This window comes from Porites lutea, chromosome 13, assembly GCF_958299795.1.
Source record: "Porites lutea chromosome 13, jaPorLute2.1, whole genome shotgun sequence".
Classification (NCBI taxonomy): domain Eukaryota; kingdom Metazoa; phylum Cnidaria; class Anthozoa; order Scleractinia; family Poritidae; genus Porites; species Porites lutea.
The window spans coordinates 17,276,745-17,290,010 of NC_133213.1; positions in this window are offsets into that span (position 1 = coordinate 17,276,745).

Here is a 13,266-nt window from a genome sequence, read left to right on the forward strand (position 1 = left end):
CTTTATTTTCAAAAAAGATAATTTTCAATGTCTGCATGTTAATGGATGTTCTTACATTCAGATGAGTGGCTGTGATTGCTAAATATTTACAAAGCGAGACTGCTGCAGATTTGTTCTATGTCACGTGCTTTAGTAACGTGTACACATGGATACTAATAAAGGAAAAGTTGCATTTTGACTTTCTAGTGGTTTTTACTCTGCTACTAAGGCCTTGTCAACTCCTCTACCATGTATCATGATTATTGTATTGTTGGAGCCTGCATTTCTTTTTTTTGTACTAACGAGTGGTAGGGCATTACCGGTAACAACATTCTTTGTCTTTTCGAAGCCACTTTGCAGCGCAGATCGTGATTCGGGAATTTTCTGCACCGCTGCAAAAGCACTGCTTATCACTGTCAAAGGGCTTTCCACTGCAGCCAAAATTTGCGGCTGGTGCAGCCCAGCGCTATTACAGCGCTTTTACAGCTCTTTTGTAGCGCTTCTTGAAGCCATTCTGCAGCGCTGCAGCAGCGCTGCTCGTTTCGTATGGGTTCCTCCCTACCTTCCTTCCCATTCCCTTAAAATATTGTTACTCCTTCACCAGACTAAACCAAACCCATTACATTGGCATGGAATTCACGAAGAATTTTAACAAGTAATATGAAGAGCCCTTAATTCGGATAATATATATAATTTACGACACAATTTCGTAGATTTAAGGTTCTTAAAATTCCATTGGTCAGAATTGGCCAGCCTTACCAGTCAGCTGGCCAATGAAATCCACTTTTTCCAAAGGGGTTTTACTGAAAAAACCATCTCCTTTGTGCATACCATTTAGGATTTGACTGATCTGGTCGGGATAGTTTAGATTAAAAGTGAAATTCTCACAAAGAATGGAATGGTCTGGCCGGTCTGTTCTGACAAATGGAAAGTGCCCTAAGACAATTGATGGCTACACTTACAAATTACACTTGTAAAAGTTTTATTAAACTGACTCCTGGTGAGAACCCTGATGACCAGACCAAGACTTCCACTTGTCAAAGAAAGGTAAGTGGGTATCCTATTTCAAATCACAAAAAAGTACAACTGGAAAAAGGCTGATGGAAGAAGCAAGCATTTACGTTCACCTCCAATATTATTAATATTCACTAGCAAATCACGAATCAGCATTTGCCCACATAGCAAATCTGGTAAGGATGCTGATTGCATGTGATTAGGCTGCATTCATTTAAATGCAAACCAATAATTCGTGACATCAGAACTTGGGTCAATAGACCTTTGTCACACACAGTGGCCATTTGTCTCAGGAGATTTAAAAAGCTTTGTTTATGCGCGGCTAGCCTAATTCTCTCTTCAAGGCTTGCTGTGCGTAAACGAAGCTTTTTAAATCTCCTGAGACAAAATGGCAGCCGTGTGACAAAGGTCTATTGAGGGAAAAAGATTGACATGTTGTGGAGGACTTCCTTTTCCCTCTCAATTAATGTTGGCCTCGAAATTGGACAATTCCACCCAGAAACCATTACAAAACAACATTGGGAGGGAGAAAGACAGGTATCAAAGCAGTGTGACCCAAGTTGGGTGTCCTTGATTGTATTTAAGTGGAATTACTGGAATGTTCTTTAAAGAGTAGGGTGAATTCACACAAAGGGAAATCATTTTTAATTTAAAGGCAAATTTACACAATTTGCAGAGGAAAAGATCTTCAGATCTTCAAAAGCATAGGTCAAAACATGAGCAAATGCCATTTCGTGGAGAGATATACTTGGAAGAATTATTTTTGAGTGAGGGCGCTGGTATATATGGTGATATACCCATACACCTAAAACACCTGTAGAAATTCTTTCAATATGATGGATTTTTAGAGTGATACTGCAATCTCTGGTACTGGCAATTAACATTTTGGTAATAAAATCATATGGCTGGAGAAGATGTGTTGTCTGCACTTGCACAGTTTCAATTGTAAGAAATATTCCTAAGGATGAGTGCAGCAAAACAGTTCTTGTGGTTTAAAGTAAACAAAATAATTATCCGATCAGCTGGCCAAGGAAATAGTGACTTCTTTTCTCAAAAACTGTTCCTAAACTTCGTTTGCCTGCCATTAAAATGCACAACATTCATACACAGTCCTCTTCCTTCTTATTTATCTCTCAGTATTTATCAATCAAATTATATAAAGTCAGACTGGATATTTACCCCCTTCCAAGCCTAGATCCAGAAGTTCATTCTGTTTACTGAACTCTAAACATGTACCTATAAAGACAGATTAAACAAAAGTAAGAACCCAAACAAACAAACAAAGGGTAACCAAAAATGGAACGTTTTTAACATAATATTGTATCTAAATTGGATGCTTCACTAATAACTCTAGAACTTTAAATCAAAGCTATTCTGGATACTCCTTCTTAAAAAACAAGTAGCTTTATCGGTAATTAATGAACATAAAATGGAAGTAAAATAATACAGTCAAAGGCCACGTTATGGACATGCACCCACTTAATCAGGCACCTCATTGTTGCAGGCAGTTTGCTTTGTCTCTTTATGTAGAACAATCGCTGTTATTCTCTTTATTTTCAAAAAAGATAATTTTCAATGTCTGCATGTTAATGGATGTTCTTACATTCAGATGAGTGGCCGTGATTGCTAAATATTTACAAAGCGAGACTGCTGCAGATTTGTTCTATGTCACGTGCTTTAGTAACGTGTACACTTGGATACTAATAAAGGAAAAGTTGCATTTTGACTTTCTAGTGGTTTTTACTCTGCTACTAAGGCCTTGTCAACTCCTCGACCATGTATCATGATTGTTGTATTGTTGGAGCCTGCATTTCTTTTTTTTGTGCTAACGAGTGGTAGGGCATTACCGGTAACAACATTCTTTGTCTTTTCGAAGCCACTTTGCAGCGCAGATCGTGATTCGGGAATTTTCTGCACCGCTGCAAAAGCACTGCTTATCACTGTCAAAGGGCTTTCCACTGCAGCCAAAATTTGCGGCTGGTGCAGCCCAGCGCTATTACAGCGCTTTTACAGCTCTTTTGTAGCACTTCTTGAAGCCATTCTGCAGCGCTGCAGCAGCGCTGCTCGTTTCGTATGGGTTCCTCCCTACCTTCCTTCCCATTCCCTTAAAATATTGTTACTCCTTCACCAGACTAAACCAAACCCATTACATTGGCATGGAATTCACGAAGAATTTTAACAAGTAATATGAAGAGCCCTTAATTCGGATAATATATATAATTTACGACACAATTTCGTAGATTTAAGGTTCTTAAAATTCCTTTAGACCTCTAGTAAAAATTCATCTTCAAAAAGTAGGGGTACGTGGTCCACGTACAGAGATATAGTCCATGGACCGGAGGTCCATGTTTTGTATACATCCATTCTGCCTCAGTTCTTACCATAAATATCATAGATCTTAGATATGGGTGTCAGTTACTTATGACTTGAGTCCCATCTACATAGATCTACTTCAAACAATGGCAAAGGTTGTCGGGTGGATAGAAAACGAAGACCTATGACCTAAAAACAAAGACCCCCCTCAAAAGCACTTGCATGCACATTAACGACTACAGTTGACTCTCGGTAACTCGAACCCTCTATAACTCGAACCTCCCGCTAATTCGAAGCAAATTGCATTTCCCTTCAGAACATTTTCGATATAATTTTACCCTCCATAACTCGAACTCCCGATAACTTGTACTTTTTTCTGTTTCCCTTGAAGGTTCGAATTGACCTGGGATGTGTAAGAAACAACAAGATCTTCAATTATTATCAATGAATTTTTGACCACCGTCTTCATTTTCTACACCCCCCATTTTCCCCCAAATGTAGAAAATGAAGATTCCCTCCAAAATCACTTGAAAAGGACTTGAAGTGGCTTAATTGATACGGCGTGACACGGCTCCTATACGACACCGTACTAGAGGTGTGTAAGAAACAACAAGATCTTCTTTTTATTAATAGATTTGACCAGGGTCTTTGTTTTCTGCAAAATCCCCTCAGAGGTAAAAAAGATCCTCCAAAATAACAATACATTCCATTAGTTGTCTGTAAAACCAGCAACAGGACCAGAACAACCCCCTGACGGGCCGGAACCCTCCAAAACCCCCTTAAATACAAAAATTAGGCAAAAAAATTCTGGGTTCACACAGATTTTTGGATCCAAAATTCAAGATTTTTTCCAGACTTTTTTCCAAACTATTTATTTTTCCAGACTAAAGGTTATCAAATAGGTTATCAATAGTGACTTAGAAAAACCATGCAGGAACAAAGCTTTTTTCATGATGCGCCGCAAACGTATGGGCGGGATTATTTTATCAATAACAAAAATTTCCACTAATAAAGCACCTGTTGAAACTTTAAAAAAATCAAGACTTTTTACCATTTTTTAAGGCATTGTCTCAATTTCCAGACCTTAATTTCCAGATCTGGAAAACTGCTGGGCAAATTTCAAGATTTTTTCAACAATTCAAGACTGACACCAACCAAAAAACCCTAAAAATTACAAAACCAAAAACACTAAGATATCATCAATGAATCAATAATCAGTAGACATCAAAATCACAAGATAATTCCTACAAAGATATTGTAAATCCCTGCACGTGCGCCATCCGCTTGGGACTTATTTTATTCTTTTGCTTCCATTTGGTTTATTCTTCTCGACTGATGCATTAGCAACTCTTTTGGCTACATGTTTCAGAGAAAGAGGTCAGTAAGCATTTGTATAAGGGCCCAGACTATTTCTTAAAATCTTCAGAAGACATACAGAATGCCCGGGGGGGGGGGGGGGGGGGTACTGCCATATATGGGCTATATAGGTATGTGCCGCTGTGAAGGGTATGGTTTTCAAGCAGTTTACTCTAGGATAGGGTATATAAATCAGAGCGTCTGGGTCTAGAATAGGGTATCATTTTTCAGGAAACTGATCAATTTGTTGAAGATTTTATCTAGACCAGGGAAACTGCTACTCTAGGATAGGGGGGATTTGGGGAGTTTACTCTAGTATAGGGTAGCAAAATTTAGCTGAACTAGCTCTAGTATAGGTTAAGAGTTCCAGGGTCCCAGCGGCACATCCCCACCCAGAAATTCCTTAAGTACCCCCCCCCGGGACAGAATGGTGTGAATAGCCCAAGTTCGGTATTAAAATTCTCACATGACTAAAAGATTAGGGTCAAAATTGAAAATCTTTCATGACTCTATTGCCTCAAAATTATATTCCCAGAATAAAGAGACTTGAGCAGAAAGAAAACCAAACCAGATATAGAAATATGACCAGAAAGACTCCGAGTCATGTTCGAATAGACCTTGTCACGGTTTTCGACGGTAGTTTCGAAAACAAAGCACTCGAAAACGAAGACCCAAGCACGAAGCACCCAAATCTCGAAAACGAAGCACCCAAATCTCGAAACCACTGTAGGTTGAAGGACTACAACTTAATTATAAGTCTTGCATGACGCAAGCTAAACCTGCAGGTGGAGGCAACGGATGCGTAAAAGCCTGAAAATGGCCAAGGAGAGTAGTTCCCTCAACAAAAAATGAGAAAAACTTACTCAGCTGACTTCCTAATACACAGCATTGTGAAAAAAAGTCGAACCTGATGCCATTCAGATTGCCTTGACAGTAACTGTAACTCCACGTGGTCGGCTACCATTTTGAAATAACAGAATATGGTATCCAAATTGGTATCCAAATGGTATCCCTTAATCAAGGGCCCACTGGTCACGCGACACTTTTCAACCAATGAGAAGGCGCGCTTGTGTTTATCAAAACACAAATCAAAACATCGCCCCAGTGATCAAAAATTTTCGCAACAGCGGACGGAGCAGCACATTTTGTGGCTTATTTCTTCTTTTAAACAACGCGATTTTTAGCGAGATTTTGGTCGGTTTTCAAGGTATGTGAACAAGTATATATTATTTTTTCGTTTCACAGATTTTTAACGAAGTTCTAGACATTTTTCCTCGATTGTCATATCGATTAACTTTTATCATGTTGAATGTTGTGATGGTAGACAAGTTTTGAATTACGAAGTCCAAAACACGTACGTTTTCCACACCCGGGTTTCTCACAGAGCCGACGTGTCATTACTTTTTTCGCATTAGTACAAGCTTTTCCTTTTTTCTTTTCAAGGCCAAAATGACTTTATTAGTCTTATGGATATTCACGTCCAACATCTCGCCTCACTTTGCCGAATTTGAGGGGATGAATTAAATATTGAAGATTATAAACGCAAGGTAGATACTAACCGCTTTGTTTCTGAAATTCACCAAATCTGGAAAGTTTTATTGTTGTTGGATTCTCCAAATGTTCATCCACAGTTAAAAAACAATCAAAGAAGGAAGGCAAATTTCAACTGTCAATGATGTATTTCGCTACTCATTGAACCTGAGTGAAGCCACGACCTCTGCGATGGGTCAGGATGATGATTCCGATTTATTTACCAATTTAAGTCTTCACTCCCAACAGAGTATTGCAGACTGCTTTTATAATAAGTAATAAAAAATTACGACAATGAATACAACAATAACATAAAATTACTAATCAATATGTAAGATTACACGGGGATTGTGTAAATGAACATGGCAAAGTAGATGCTATAATTTCTGGTGGGAGATTGTTCCACCGTGCAATTGTCCTAGGGTAAAAAGAGTTATTACAACAATCACATGTACAACATGGCTGTTCAAATCGATGACTGAGAGAGCCTGGTGTCCAGTGCAGAGTCGGGAAAGTTAACAGGCGCTTTGTTTATAATTGATCTAAGGAAGGCCTTTGATTCTGTGCTGCACAAGGAACTCTTATCCAAATTGAAACGATTTGGCTTTGGAGAAGATTTGATTAATTGGTTAACAAGCTATCTATCCAACAGTTTTCAAGCTGTCTCCCTGGATAACGAGCTGTCAAGTCCCTTAGCTGTCCTAAATGGAGTGCCTCAAGGGAGTATCCTTGGTCCGGTTTTATTTACGTTGTATATTAATGATCTACAGTACCTTCCTGTGTTGATGTCTGTAAAGTTATGATGTATGCTGATGACACAGTTATCTTTTCTCAGCTCCACTAATATCGGAAATTGAGCTACAGTTAAATTTGGAACTGATTAATATGTCTGAGTGGCTGTCTACAAATAAACTGATTCTGAATTTAAAGAAGACTGAGTTCATGGTTTTCGGCAGCCACCAGAGACTATGTCGCCAAGACATCAATGGGGCCCATATAACATTGGGAGGAGAATCTGTGATCCACTGTGATGCCTTTAAGTACATAGGCGTAGTTTTGGACAACAGTCTGCTTTCTTTTAATTTGCATATTGACTATGTGAAGAAGAAAGTTTCTAAAACACTGGGGACGTTCTCAAGAATTAGATCATCATTAACAACTGAAGCATCGGACCGTTTGTACAAATTGATGATACTACCAAATTTGGAATACTGTTATGCTGTTTTTCATGGCTGTGGTAAAGGAAATGAAGAAGAATTGGAATGCCTGCAGAGACGTGCTGCTAGGATAGTGCTAAATAAAGACGGTGCATTTGTCCACTGAAGATGTGGCTTCTTGTCTTGGTAATGGGACCCTCTTAAGACGAGAAGAGAGAAACATGTCGTCAAACTTGTCAAGAATTGTCTTGATGGACAAGCTCCAAGTTATTTCTCAGATTATTTTCGACGGCGAACTTATGTTATTCATGACTATGACACTAGGTCTAAGGATAGTTATCTATTGATAAAGTCAATCTCGAGTTGACTAAGAGGGCCTTTTTTATAAGGGGTTACCCTTTTTAATGATTGTATGTAATTTTGTTCATAAGGAGCTACCTTTTTTTATTGATTATAATTATGTAATGTATCCCAGTTTCGTATATGATTAAGTTATTTATTCATTTACTTTTACACAGGACCCATATTGATGGCAGTTTTTATAACTGAAATGGTCATCCTGTTTAAACATGTTATTATTATTATTATTATCATTATTATTATTATTATTATTATTATTATTATTATTAGTCTGCTCTATGTTCTCTCTGAAGCTTGTCGCAAGAAGCTTGTTGTAAGTGGCTAATCCATTACACTGCTTGTATAACATACAGAGAAGTGCGTCAGATCACCTGAGCTCCAGAGATCTCCAATTAAGAGAAGTTAACATATCAGTGACACTGTCTCATCTATTGTAGCGCCCGCGTACCCAGCGAGCTGCTTGGCGTTGAATCATTTCAATTATTGTTGTATGTTCTTATAGCTACGTAAGGGTCCCAGACAGTGGCACTGTATTCAACAATCGGTCTCACAAGGGCTTTATATGCTTGTTCTCTGGATTTGGCCGAACAAGTGCGGAGATTGCGGCGTAGAAAGTTCAGAGTCTTGTTTGCTTTGGTGGTAATTGCATTTACATGATGATTCCAGCGTGAGTCATGCGAGAGGTTGATCCCTAAATATTTAATAGTATCAACAGATTCCAGGACCTTGCCATGAAGTTTGTACTGAAATTTGAAAGGTGTATGTCTGCGTGTTACCCGTATAACATTGCACTTGCTTGGATTAAATTCCATACACCAGTCAGATTCCCATTTTTCCAAGCTGTGAAGATCATCTTGTAATTGCCGGCAATCGCTCTCAGATTTTATTGTAAGGTAAATGACTGTGTCATCGACAAAAAGACAGACCCTTGACTTAACATAGCATGGGAGATCATTAATAAAAATAAATGTATTTACATTCGGCAGAGCTATAAACATAGTGGCAGTGACAGAGAATCTAAAATACTTTCCTGTTGGTATGAACGCACGTGAGCCGCTATGGCGTTAATTGACTCTATTGTTATTAGGTATATAAGGTTTTGACAGTTGTAATGTATTCGTCTCAGCTCTCGAACTATCAACTTTTATTTTTATATCTTACTTTTAATAGTCATCGATTGATTTTTTACCTTAAACCCCCAGAGGCTGTGTGACCGCATCGGTTGGGGAATACGTTCCCAATTTTTTCCCATTGGGTTTTTGGGTTTTCATATCAGGCGGCGCACGTGAATAGTTTAGCCTGAGTGACTTTATTTAGGAATATTTGTATACCACTCTTTAGTTATGATGTTGAACTTTGTATGTTATTTGGACAGCATTAAACACTCAGGCTCCACAGTTCGAGCTGCACACCCATTCCCGTCTCTTAGTCGTGAATATAAATAGGAAGAAACATTAACGGCCCCAGCACTGATCCTTTGGGTACACCTGATGTTACTGGAACTGAATGTGAATGCTCTCCTTCTAGATCTACACTTTGTCTTCTTTGCTCAAGGAAACTTTTCAACCACTGCAATGTAATGTCATCAATGCCACACTTAAACAATTTGTATAGAAAGCCATTGTGTGGAACCTTGTCAAATGCCTTGCTAAAGCCCATAACGATGACATCCGTTTGGCCTCCTCCCTGCATTTCTTTTGCAAGGTCATCTATAAAGGCAATTAATTAGGTTTCACATGATCGTGCTCACCGGAAACCATGCTGAGAATCATTTAAAATACCGTAGCCATCCAAATGCTTTGAAATATGTGAGACCAGAATGTGTTCCATTAATTTGCAGCATATATAAGTAAGGGAAACAATAATTTTCAGCTAGTTGTCTAGATCCTTTTTTGTGTATTGGAGTTACATTAGCTAACTTCCAGTCATCAGGAACAGTACCTGTTCTAAGGGAAACCTTGAATACCGTAAAATTCCGAAAAATAAGCCCCTCCATGTAAAGCCCCTCCAAAGCTCCCCAAACCGGTAACGCAAAAAACCCTCTGTTAAATCGTACCTCCAAATATAAGCCCCCGGGGGCTTGTACTTGGAAAATTGCCCTTAGATACAAAGTAGAATAAAGCAAAAACGGTAAATTTACTTCCAACTATAAGGCTAGCCCAATCGATTTTGAAACGCAAATTTCCCTCCGTAGATAAGCCCCTCCAAATATAAGCCCGTCCGAAAATAAGCCCCTCAAAAAGGACCTTTGAAAAATATAAGCCCCGGGGCTTTAAATATTTTCAGAATTTTACGGTATATTGCAAAGGACTGGAGCAATCTGGCAGCTTAATTCCCTTAGGATTCGGGGTTGTAGGTTGTCTAGACCAGGTGCCTTATAGGGATTTAACTTGTTCAATATCTTTTCAACACCTGCAACAGTGATGTTTATTGGTGGCATACTAGGGTAGCAGCCCCCAGATGCTTTTCCATTGGCTGCTTGCTCAGCAATATGTTTAAGTTTCATTGGTACACTCTTGGAAAAGGCCCTCTGAAACTGGTCATTAAGTAACTTGGCTTTAGTAGTCGAATCTGTTACTATGTCACACCCAGCCATTAGCGAAGAAATTCCTGATTTATCACTGTGTGCATGTTTGATAAATGACCAAAAGTGTTTAGAAGTAGGGGGATTATTTTCAGGATCTCTTGGTTCTATTAAAATCTTCTCAACATGACTCCAATAACTTTGCCTGACCCTCCTTTGTACTTCTCATCTGAGAGATTTATAATTTGCGGAAAACAGCACTAGAGTTAAATTCAGTTTAATTCTATTCTGCCTTCTTAGGAAAAAAAGGATCATTGCCTTTGCAAGGAATGTGTGGCCTGATGACAGACCAACATCTTTGTTCCGAGGCAGTGCACACAATTCCAAGAAGCTCCAGGAGATAACAGCTGAGTTGGCTGAAGATGAATCCTATACATTCGCCAAAGCAGGCTTAGGAAGAAAGTCCATCGAGGAAATAATACGGAAATACATGCAGGAAAGGACACAAAGAGACAATGACCCATATTAAGTTCGCAGAGTGATCAGGAGTCAGGTGGGAGTACCAGTAGAGGTAGCCCTTCCATATCAAAACAAACAGAGAAAGTGCAAGGCTATGAAGCATATTTCATTGATGGTAAGCTATTGCTGGTCTCATTTCTTTTGTAACCAGGGGATTAGTTTTATTTTGATGGTACTTCAACTGTTTGTGTCATTTCCCTATGAACTACGGAATTGGAAGTACAAAAACACTGCTTGATAAAATAACTACAAGACATGTTGCACAGCATTAGAGTGAGGGGATAATGAAACCTTTTAGCAAGATTTCCATATCACCCCATACATTAATTAGGTGTACATTTTGCAACTCAATCTCTATTCTTTCTCCCCCTTTTTTTGAAGCAGGGTTAGTATGACAGTGGTGCATGTAAAATTAATGTATAGGGTGATGCAGAAATCTTTCCAACCTTTCTAAAACAAAGGTGATTTTTCACAGAAATGCAGTTCCAATCAAATAGGCAAAACAAAAAATTATACATGGTACTATGCGCTACAGTGTAAATTCTAGTATCACTCCATCATTTTGTATCCTTGGACAAATAAATCACTCTTACACAATTGTACTCAATTCTTCCTAATATTGGTGATACTAAATTCAGCTATGAAACTATTATTTATTTTTAACCTTGGGTCCACCATTTTCTGCTTTTTATCAGTGACCTCCCAAACTGCTCTAGCAAACTACCTTTTCAGTTCTTGCTGATGAATGAGATAAAACATGTGTTGCACAAGTGATGATTTGCAACACCTTGAGTCTTTCATGAGAAATTCAAGTTATTCTTCAAGTACTGCATCACCAACAGACTATCAATACGAGGGCTTGACAAGACAAACTATTAAATGTTTTTTGATTACATGTAACTATTAAAATTAATGTCTTAATAAGAGCAGTAGACCCTAATAAATTATTACATTTACAAAGCAAAAATAATTAATGAATTTGGTTGTGGTCTTTTTCAGATCTAAGCTTGATGTCAGCTACAGCCATTCTGCTAGTTTGGCCAGCAAAAAGTGCCAGCAATGAGATATGATTAGAGGAGCTGAAAAAAGAAGCCAAGAAGATGGGCTTAACTTTGTTAAGAAACAAAGACAAAAACACCTACATACGAGCAGTGGCATCAACTCTTTTGCAAAAGAAGAGGGTTAAAATTATTGCAGAAAACGTAGCTCTTGACAGAGTTTCTCGGGATGATGTCTCAGTCACTAATGATCAGTAGCTAGCCGATTTTCATGGCCAGAATTTATTCACATTTTATTGCGTATTCTTCCTTCCCACGTGTACATGACATTATAAGCTAAAACGTCTCAAATAGGTGAGACTCTCCTCCTTAAAAATGCGTGTTGACATGTAAAGGTTTCTCGTTTATTATGATTAAATGTTTGATTGTTGAAGGAATACTTGGACTGGATTTTTGATTTTCTTCACTTTCAATATTTTGACCAAGCAGGTTCCATCCTTGACTGGGCATGACATTTTTTGTGTGTGGGTTATCTCATAAATCCCCTGTTTATATCACTTTCCAGACATGGAGTTCTCATATCTCCCAGACTGGTTATATTATTTTCCAAACATGGAGATCTCAAAAATTCGATCCAGGTTATGTTATATTTTCCAAACATGGCGAACATATAAAATCAAGACTGGTTATGTCTTTTTCCAAACATGGAGCTCGAATTAAACCCAGACTGGTTATGTCATTTTCCAGACAGGGAGATCTCTGGAAATCCAAAGCTGGAAATGTCATTTTCCAAACATGAAGAGGATATTAATCCTTGAGTGGTCTACTTATTTGCCAAATTTGGAAAATTGAAATATCCTGTTCTGGATAAATTCATCTCCACCACTGGATGTTATGTTAATCCTATCTTGGATATTGTGATTTTCATGTTCTTCCAGTCCTGGATACAGATATGTGCCAGGTTTGGAATTTGTCTTAACCCACTCTCGATATTTCTTGATAAACCAAACTTGGGGAAATTGCACTTTTTCCAAATTTGGATTTTACTTGAAAACCAGGACATTTCCAGGTGAAAACTAAGTAAAATCAATGTCAGATTTTTTATCTTTTTTCCAGTGATGCAGTTGTGGGCTTGGTGTCCTAGTCTTTGAGTGAATGTGAGGCTGAGGTTGATACAATTAAACCTCCTTCCTTTTCTTATTAATGCAAATTTTGTTGAAAAAAAAAAGTGTAAGAACAACATGATCTACATAATAAAGAAGGAGGGGTTGTATCAAAACAAGGTCAACTCCAGCCTCGACTGTAACTGTAAAATAGGCTATTATGGCTTTCCCTTTAGTTTTAAATGCAGATGTAGTGTTTGCTCATACTATGGACTACATTTACATGTATTAAATAACCAGCAAAAAAGTGATTAACTCGAGTACATGTATATGGTGGGTCCCTCCTTGAGTATTATTACAGTGAACCGCATCCGTTACGAAGCACCCAGACGTTTATCGACTCCAGTTCTTCT